Genomic DNA, 9,408 nt, shown 5'->3' on the forward strand with positions numbered 1-9,408 from the left:
AATAAAACTAAAAATCTGATAAAAATGTTTTTAAAAAATCAGTTTTATGTATACATTCTCTAGACTTAATCATCTGTCCTAATAACAGATATAATTAAGATATAAGATATTAATACAGATGTAATTAATATTAATCAAGATATAAATACATTCTTGATTATTATTAGAAGAAGAGAGCAATGCATTTTCCTAAGAATTGCAAATTATGAATTAATAAACAAAATTTTCCTAAGAAAGAAGTATTGCAAATTATGAATTAATATACAAAGTCTTTATGGATTTCTGATTTTTGTTTTATATTAAAACTTATCATTTAGAAAAAGAAAGTTCATCAATATTCAACCATCTTTGCCATTCACCAATTTAAAGAGATTTAAAAAATAAAAACTACAGAATTCCATGGCTGCAAACCACTGAACCGGCTTTGAAAATTTTAGATTCTGATTAAAATCCATAAATCTTAGATATGTCACAAATGATTATCAAATCCTCCCTATTATTCTCTATTTTCAAGAGGGGAAGCAAGAAACAAAATCCATAGAAGTAAACCTCAATATACTTTTCAGCCACAATAACTGAAATAATTTCAAAAACTGTTGTTTTATATGAATGCTTATGCCTTCGTAATTGGTTGTCTTTTCTCTCTAATTCATGAGACATTACAAAATAAAACTCTGACGCAAATTTACTAACTGGACACATTTATTCAATTTTTCCCCACATTTCGCAATACAACTAACTGATCAGAATACTCAATCATTATTGTGCAAATTTTATTTATTTTATTGAAATTGTATTTTACTTGTAATAAGATATAGTTTAAAGTAAGATATAGTTTGTGTGTCAATTTCCATGGCTAAATTAATCTTATTAACATACTGGCCAAATAAAAACAACATTTAAACATATTATTGGTGCACATATTAATGGTATTAATAGAGTTATACTGGCCACTTTGATAAGATAAGTCTTATTAAAACAAAAGATTTTTAATAAGAAAAATAAAGCTATTTAAAATTTTATAGTAACGATAAAGTATTTTGATTGCTTAACTATGCTTTCAAAGTGGAGAAATTTGTCCAGCTATTGAGGTTAGGATCTTTTAAGTTTTATTTTGCAATATCTCTTGAAAACAAATGCAGAAGGAACAGGTGATTCTTGATGATGTGTCTAAAGGAAATAAGCTTTTATATGAAACAAAAATTGAAATGAAATCAGCACATTAAACATTTTATTTAATGTGATGATTGAGAGAGGACTCTGTCGGAGCCATTCTACCTCAGAGAATGTACAGTGAAGTACTGCTTTTGAGATTTCCTATAAAAATAAATGTTGACTGAGAATAGGAGATTATTAATGATGTATTTAGTGTCATTAACATCCGAGTGAAATAAAAACATAGGCACAATGGTTATAGCTAAGGTTTACCAGTTATTTTCAATTTTTTTCAAATTTTTGGTTTTACCAGTTATTTCAGATACACAGATAATGGACAATCAGCTGGTTGCCAAATATAGCTAATGATTTCCTTATATGTAAATGAGTGTGTGTGTGTATAAAATTCTTGTATATGTATTAATTTTTATAATATACCTTATAGATATATGGTAAGTACAAAATTGCATCAAAGCTAAATATAAAGAATTTTAAAACTCTACATTAGTGAAACAAAAATCTCAGCAAAGAATTGTTAGTCTGACTTAAAGAGGTTTTCCTTTAGTGTGTTATACTAATACATTTATGGAATAGCATATCAAAAATAAATTCTTAATTGCAAAATATTATGTAAAGATGCAGTACTTAATATTAAAGAGAATAGCAGGAAAGTTTGTAAATAATTTCAAAAATAAATATAACTGATGGATGGATTCTATAGATGCTCATAAAAAAGTGAGAATTGTACTCATAAATTATAGCACTCAATTATACATAAAGCAACTATCTTGAAAATAATCCACATTTGCTTGGCAATAAAATCTGAGGGACGTAGATATCCACAAGTACCAATTATTAAAATATTTTAACTTCCTATTAAGATTTATAAATTTTTATTTCATATAGCAAGGGTGTTTGTGGGACCCCAAAAAATCCCCTGAAACTTTTACGGACTTACTACCGACATTTTGGAGTTTCGAGAATGGGGGGGGGGAGAGAAATGAAAAATTACGATTATGAAGTATTGAATGACCTAATTATAAAAGTTCAATTAATTACTTTTTTTGCAAAATTAATAACCATTAATTTTGCAAAATTAAGACCTTTGAACCCAGGTCACGTGATCACACATCTGGTTGAACGAAGTCTCTCCCTTTTTTTTCTACCGCGCCTACTTGCCGAAAAGAATCCAGAAGAAAATGTCCGAGAACCGGGGGAATGAGTCATAACTCGCAATAAGGAAAGAACAAAAAAGAAGTTTTTTCCCCCTTTTCACGCATTATCACTGCCTTTGGAGAAAGAAAGGAAAAGTTTTCACCACACACACTGACCTTGCATTTTCTGCTTTCAAAGCAAACAAAATTACCCAGATCAAAATAAATAATTCATTATTATTCCTACTTCCTTTTGAATGACGATCCCCGGAATTTCCGGGTATCGAAGTTCAAAATCCCCGGAATTCCGGGGTTTCCCCGGAGCACAAACACCCCTGATATAGTAATTATGTAACATTGATTCATATAAAACAGCCGAGTTATAAATGTACTAATATGCATATACATTACAGGCAGAGTATACAAGATTTAAATATCTGTCAATAATAATATATATTTAATCAAATAATGGAAAATAGTTCTTAGCCTTGGAAATCAATGCATTGTATGAATAATATGGTTATAAAGAAAATGAATCTTTTAATGTTTAATATAATGATTAATACATATTTCTGAAGATTTAAACTTTTAGAAACTAGCTGATAAGATCAGCATTATCTATTCTCACAAATTAAAATTCCAAGATCAAATAATTTTCATTTGAGTTTAATTTTAAGAAGCATCTCCAAAATATATCTTAAATATATTAAGATCTCAAAAATACCTCCAGTAAATATCTTAAAACTATTTATTTGAAGATTTTACAATTTTTGCATCACAATTTCACAATTCTATTTAATAATAATAAAAAAAAATCAGCATACAACTAGCTGAATCAAAGCAAACATATTGAAAATTTCCAACAAACTTTTATTCACCTCTGATTATTTTTAATACTAATGAAGGATGCACTTAGAATACATACTATGTATTCATATTCATAACAAAAAAATATAAAAGAATTATAAAATTGTCAAGAATTCCCTTAGTGAAAATCGCACGAAAAATATATTTCAACTATATATATAAGATTTCATCATATTTCAATATTCTGCATAACTTTCTGCAACCTATTCACTATATTCAAATTTAACATGAAGGGAAAGAAAATTTTCCAACTAATTTAGTTGTAAACTTGCATGAAAAGAAAAAAGGATAAAATTCTTTCTAAAAATAATTCCGAAACAAAATACTAGTACTCAAAAATTTGTTTTTTAAATAAAATAATTTTTCGTCTTTTATATTATATTCATCGGAACAAAAAAAAAATTGCTCGAATAATTTTTAATTTAATATAAATGAAAATATATAATTCTAGAAGAATCAATAATGCCATTGAGCTTAATTTCTATAATTTAAAATGAAAACAAACACACACTGAATTCCGATACTTCAATATTGTTCAATTGGAAACAAACTCGAATTACCAAATCGTGTTTACCTACCTATACAATTACATAATTGATTTATTTAAACAACTTTTGTAGCTCAAAAAAGAAAAAGAAAGAAACCCAAAATGAAACATATGATTCTGAATAAGTCGCCTGATTACGAAAATAAATGGAAACAACACGGTATTCGTTTCTCTCTGATAGATGTCAAATTTGCTTTAATCACAATAACCGAATCTTGAATGCAATACAGTTTTAAGACGTATACAAATCATCAAATAATTTCAATGACTTAATTTATTTTTTTAAAAAATTGTATACTTACATTAGAATGAAGGCTTCATAAAAATAAACATACCTACATATCACCGTCACAATAACGTATGCTTCGTGCCCCCACGCACGACAAATTGTACAATAACAATATAGGTTAAACAGGGAGATAAATTTCAGAGAGAGAAGCACCCTCTGCGAAAATGGGCTGCGAATATGTTAGTTTCTCGTAAGTTCGATTAGCATTGAGCAAAAAAATATGGCTAAAATTTGTCTATATCTTCTCAGTATAAAAAGTAATGGAAGGCTTTTCAAAATAAATTACTAAATTAAATATTTTTACACATAAATTCAGTTTTCAGAAAGAAAATGTCGTTTGCTTTTCCTCCCAGTATAGGTTTTCTAGTTTTCTAGATATAGTCTAAAATTGACTAAATTCTTGAAAAAAATCATGAAATTGTCAGTAATCAGGTTATTTTACTACTCATTTTTCAATTATAAAACAACGGGTTATTTCTAATTAATTCGGGTAAATCCTCCAAGAAGAACCTAAAGACAAGGTAATGGATAAAGTTGATATAAATTAAGGTGTTCCGAACTTTGCCCTGACACTATCACATCAGAATCAAATAAATACAGGCTTTAATTTCAAAATTATTACAATATATTACTTTATAAGTTAATGCTTAATGGAGTCAATTGATAAATGTGATGTTGCGCTTACTTTCACTCAAATCGGAAGTGGGAAGACAGAAAGCGATAAAAAAAAAAGTTAATATTGCTTGGCAATGCAGTTTATGTAGTTAACTTTTGGTTTCATTATTCCGTATTTTATTTTTTATCATTGTATTGTAATATATATATCTGATAATTATTACAGAAAGTCACAGATTTCTTCGAAATGAATTTTTTATCCCTTATTAAGCAGCATTTAAGGTGAAAAATTTTTAATGCATATTTATTTATTTAACCTAAATCGAGAAAGTTGCAGAGAGAATTTTCTAGCAAATATACGAGAATTTTTCAATTATTATAAAAAAAATTATTTATCAGTTATATTTTTGATTTTCATTTACTTTTTACAATAAACGGCGGCGTAACTAGGGTGGAACATTCAAGGAACTTGCCCTGGGTGCGATCAATTCGTTGTATTTAAAAAGAAATTAAGTTTTTAACTAACGCTTATTCAATGATTTTTAAAAATTAAAACGGTTTCAGTAAAATCAGGGAAAATTATTATTATTATTTTCATTTTGTTAAATTTTTAATTAAAAGCGTTCGATGGGGAATAAAAGTTTATACGAATTTTATGGTTTAGAGCTTATGTTTACTTTATGTGCTAAACAGAATAAATGATAACAAAACATATATTAGGACTATTCGGACTTTTTTGCATGAAAAGCAAGTAGAAATTTTAAAACTTTTGGATTTATGTGAAGAAAAAAATAGCTTTGCTTTTCGATTCTCGAACAAGAACGAACACTCGACAACGATTTATCTAGAAATTGTAAAAATTTGAAAATCTTCCAATAAGAGTATCACATGTGTTTTAGAAAAGAATAGTTTTTCAAATATCTGGGCAATAAAACAGATTGCCGTAAATTATGTTTCTGAAAGATTAATCATGAAGATATTTATGATTGATATAACCAAAACATATATATCAAGATAAATTATTGAATGGAAGGTGCTTATAATAAAACTAAAGCTTTCAGCTTTTCTTACTAGAGGTCTCAATAGAAGACCGGAAAAAACCATTGCTGATAGACTTGATATAAATAAGCTCAGTAGATCATTTTTATTTTTTTTCATTGAAATCTTTGTTAATCAGAAGAGAAGATCAACAATATTCTGAATGATTGATCTTCTGGAATTTGGATTAAGGCTTTTGAATGCGAAAAACTGGAAATGATTTTCATTAAAAATAGAAGAACCTATGATGGAAATTTTAAGCAACAAAAATCTGTATTTTGATTTAAAATGGTGTAGACATAATAATTAAATATAAATGGAATATTATTACCATGCATGCGCATTTCTTAATTTATTTCTTTACTTCTGAATTATGTAAGGCAGCTCTGCTGATATATTTGACAATAACAATATCAAGTGCAAGCTGCAAAAAATTATTTAGCTAACCAAAGCTTATATTTTCAGATCTCAGAGCTTGAGTACGACAAAAAAAAAAAAAAAAAAAAAAAACAGTGATTTAATTCTTTTGAGCATAAACTAACTTCAAGAAAGGTATAAACATTTTCGGATAGATAAAAGCTAAGAAGGCCGATTATCACATTTCCGACTTCTAATGCCTTAAAAAAGTTTCGGAAATAATGTATATCTTTTTATATGTATACAGATTATTTTTACTAAAATTATAACAAAGTACAATTTTACATGTCATAGATAAATTAATATTTGATTAATTAATTAATTAATGATAGTTAAATTATTTTTAATTTATCTTCAAATCAGATCTACAAGTTTTTGTGAAATTGCATATCTTTTCAATATTATTCGTATATATATTACTTTTCGATGGATTAAGAGTTTCGCACCCATTTTATTTTTTAAAATATGATATAAATAATTTTGTATTTATTTTCACTAATGCATTAAAAGTTTCCACACGAGTAGCCATTTTTTTTTTATTTGGACCTTATTTGAATTGTCAAAAATAGAAACTTGCTGTGTTAGTTTAACATAAAACTTTAGAATTTATTGTATAAAATTTATTTTCCAAGCATTTTGAAATATTCTTATAATACATTTTATATTCAAGGAGCGTCACTATATAACGATCATTGTGCAGTTATTTGTAAAGTTTCAATCAAATCGATTCAAAAATATTTTGCATATTGTTAATAAGGTTTAATTGCACTTTTAATCCTTATACTTTTTGGCATAAAGAATAAAAAAAAATAATAAGGGTCGATCTTTAAAAGAAGCATGGGTCCAATTTTGGTATTTGCTGTCTGTGTGATTTTGTGCAGGCAAGCCATTGATAACAAAGTTCAAATTTTATCCTAGATCACAGTCTCGATCATAAATTTGGCTCAAGACTATAATCACATTCTAAATTTTATCTCAATCATTGCGTTTGTTATTCTGTTTACATACAAGCGAATGTGCTATTATCGGAATTATTGATTTACAGACCAACAAACATTTAACCCGTTGACCAAATTCCTTCAAATTCTCATTACTTTCATACAGATAGGCGCTCAGACAAACTTCATTTTGATGGATTTCATTTTAAAATAAATAGATAAAAATGAGGTAAATATGACATGCACTTAATAACTTTAAGTGTATGCCAAATTTCATCGGCATAGCTTAAATCGTTTTTCGTGTTTTAAGATAGACTTAATTTCATCAACAGGATTTCTCTTCCTAAAACTTTCTTGCATACTCTCAAATAAAATTGCTACCTCATCCTACCGTGCATAAAATCGAGGATCTTGGACAGGGTTATGAAAGCCATCCCCAGATTTTACTTTCAGATTTCCGTATACGGGAATTTTATTCTTCGACATGTAGTAAAGAAAGCTGAATGTATATTTTGGACGCTTTTTTTTTGACTGACTGAAACGAAAATTTGCCTCCAGTTAAGTTCAGAATCAAGCAATAGCGGGAAAATTTTCAAATGTCTCCGTTATTCACGGAGACACTTTAAAATGATTAATGTGATATAAATAATGTTAAATATTCAGAGAGAAAATTAGAAAAGTGCAAAGCACAATGGCTAGACCCGTATAAGATATCTGAAATAATATAACTTATATTTCTATGGAAATTTGAGGTTTAAAAATATTTTGCTGGGGAAATAATTGAAATTTTCAGCAACCATTAATCCAGGCGAATCTACTAGTCGCCAAAGGCGGCTAGTATAATAATAATACACTATATTTCTCTATTAATTCTAAGTTCTCTAATAATTCAAAATATTTCAAATGTTCATCCATTATTGTGATTACCTACCCGACCAATCAAATACAGTCGGTAAAATGCGACGCCTGATTCACCTTGTCAATTATTCTGCGAAATATAATACAAATTACGGTCTGAATTAACGATGATTGAATCAGATACCTAATAGTTTAACGTAGTTATCATCCATCGTATTGATTCCTGACTCGATTGATTAAAATCAGTCGGTAAAAATGCGACATTTGATGCACTTGTCACCATGTCAATTTAATATGAACTACTGGTTGATGAACGACAACGAAATCAGATGTTCAACATTCCGCTGACTTGACAGGCGTCAATCAGGTTATCAAATTCGGGAATAATTCACATATTTCACTATATAATAACTGGAAAATGGGATTAAAATTATCAGATTTATGTGTGTGTGTGTGTGTGTGTAAATTTATTTTGGTTGAAGCAGAATGCATGTTCCAAGCAGTGAAGAGACATTTTGGATTCTTTTTAATTTCGTTTTATTCTCTCCCGGGAGATAGGCATGATTTATTTACAAGAAGGCGCAGTGCGGCACAAAAACAGAAGTAAGAAAGAGCGCGAAACAAATGATCACTAGTCTTATATAACATGGGATTTCCGGCCACATGTCAATTGAAAACATGTGTTGACCTTGGACAAGGGCAACGGACTGATCATTTTCACTTGATACGTAGAATTGATTGCGCAGTAATTTTTACACATCTTCATATGTGGAATGGTATCAGGAAACAAGAGAACACTTTAGAATGACCCCGACATGGGCCAAATTAGGGAAAAAAATTTAGAAAATTAAAATTGCCCCATTGTCGCCAACCCTGGAAGGCATACTCCTAATCTTGCATTCCATGAATCTACAAAGTAGGTTTTTTAAAGTGATTTATTGATGAGAACAGATACTATCAGTCGGGTCGATGTGAAGAATCTTAGCTAAGTGTCTATAGATAGATTTCTTAATAATTATTGCTTCCAACTAATTATTTACTCTGGGGCAATAGCGACTTAGCAACGGGCTAAGAGGATTCAATGGCATCCCGTATTTAATGACATGTATCGTTGATGGCATTGCTGTAATGGGACTGTAGTTTACAACTGATTCTACAGTTTGGATATTAGCATTCGAGGCAATCCTAGCAGTCAAATAAGTCTATTTTTACACAATTATATGCCAGATTTCATTTATCTAAGCCATTGAGCTTTTGAGTAAAAGCGTCAACATTTAAGCGAATGCACAAACCGATAGATCGATAAATGCATTGTTGGATTTGGTTCAAAATTTAACATGGATCTGCATTTTAGATGCTACAGCTTTGAACCAAATTATTGTTGTTTCTTAGGGCGCTTGGCCACGGAAAAGCCCGCTGTTCAAAGACAGCCGATTTAAGCCTAAGGGGGAGCGCCTCTTGTTTTTATCGTAGAGCCAACTTGAGCCAAGAGTACGACTTGACTACTCTCGCATCACTCATTCGCTTGCA

The 9,408-nt window shown here is 29.1% G+C and overlaps 1 protein-coding gene across 2 annotated transcripts in view; it reads right to left on the bottom strand.

Annotated features, from left to right (window-relative positions):
* Window positions 1-4,167, bottom strand: part of LOC129975666 (protein zer-1 homolog) — a 34,913-nt gene extending 30,746 nt beyond the window's left edge. The window contains exon 1 of one of the 2 annotated variants that reach the window (XM_056088778.1): window positions 4,026-4,167. The gene's annotated coding sequence lies outside the window, so the exon portion shown is untranslated. The remainder of the gene's footprint in view (window positions 1-4,025) is intronic. The other variant, XM_056088779.1, reaches the window with a different exon arrangement.
* Between the last annotated feature and the right edge of the window lie 5,241 nt (window positions 4,168-9,408).

This window comes from Argiope bruennichi, chromosome 7, assembly GCF_947563725.1.
Source record: "Argiope bruennichi chromosome 7, qqArgBrue1.1, whole genome shotgun sequence".
Lineage (NCBI taxonomy): Eukaryota > Metazoa > Arthropoda > Arachnida > Araneae > Araneidae > Argiope > Argiope bruennichi.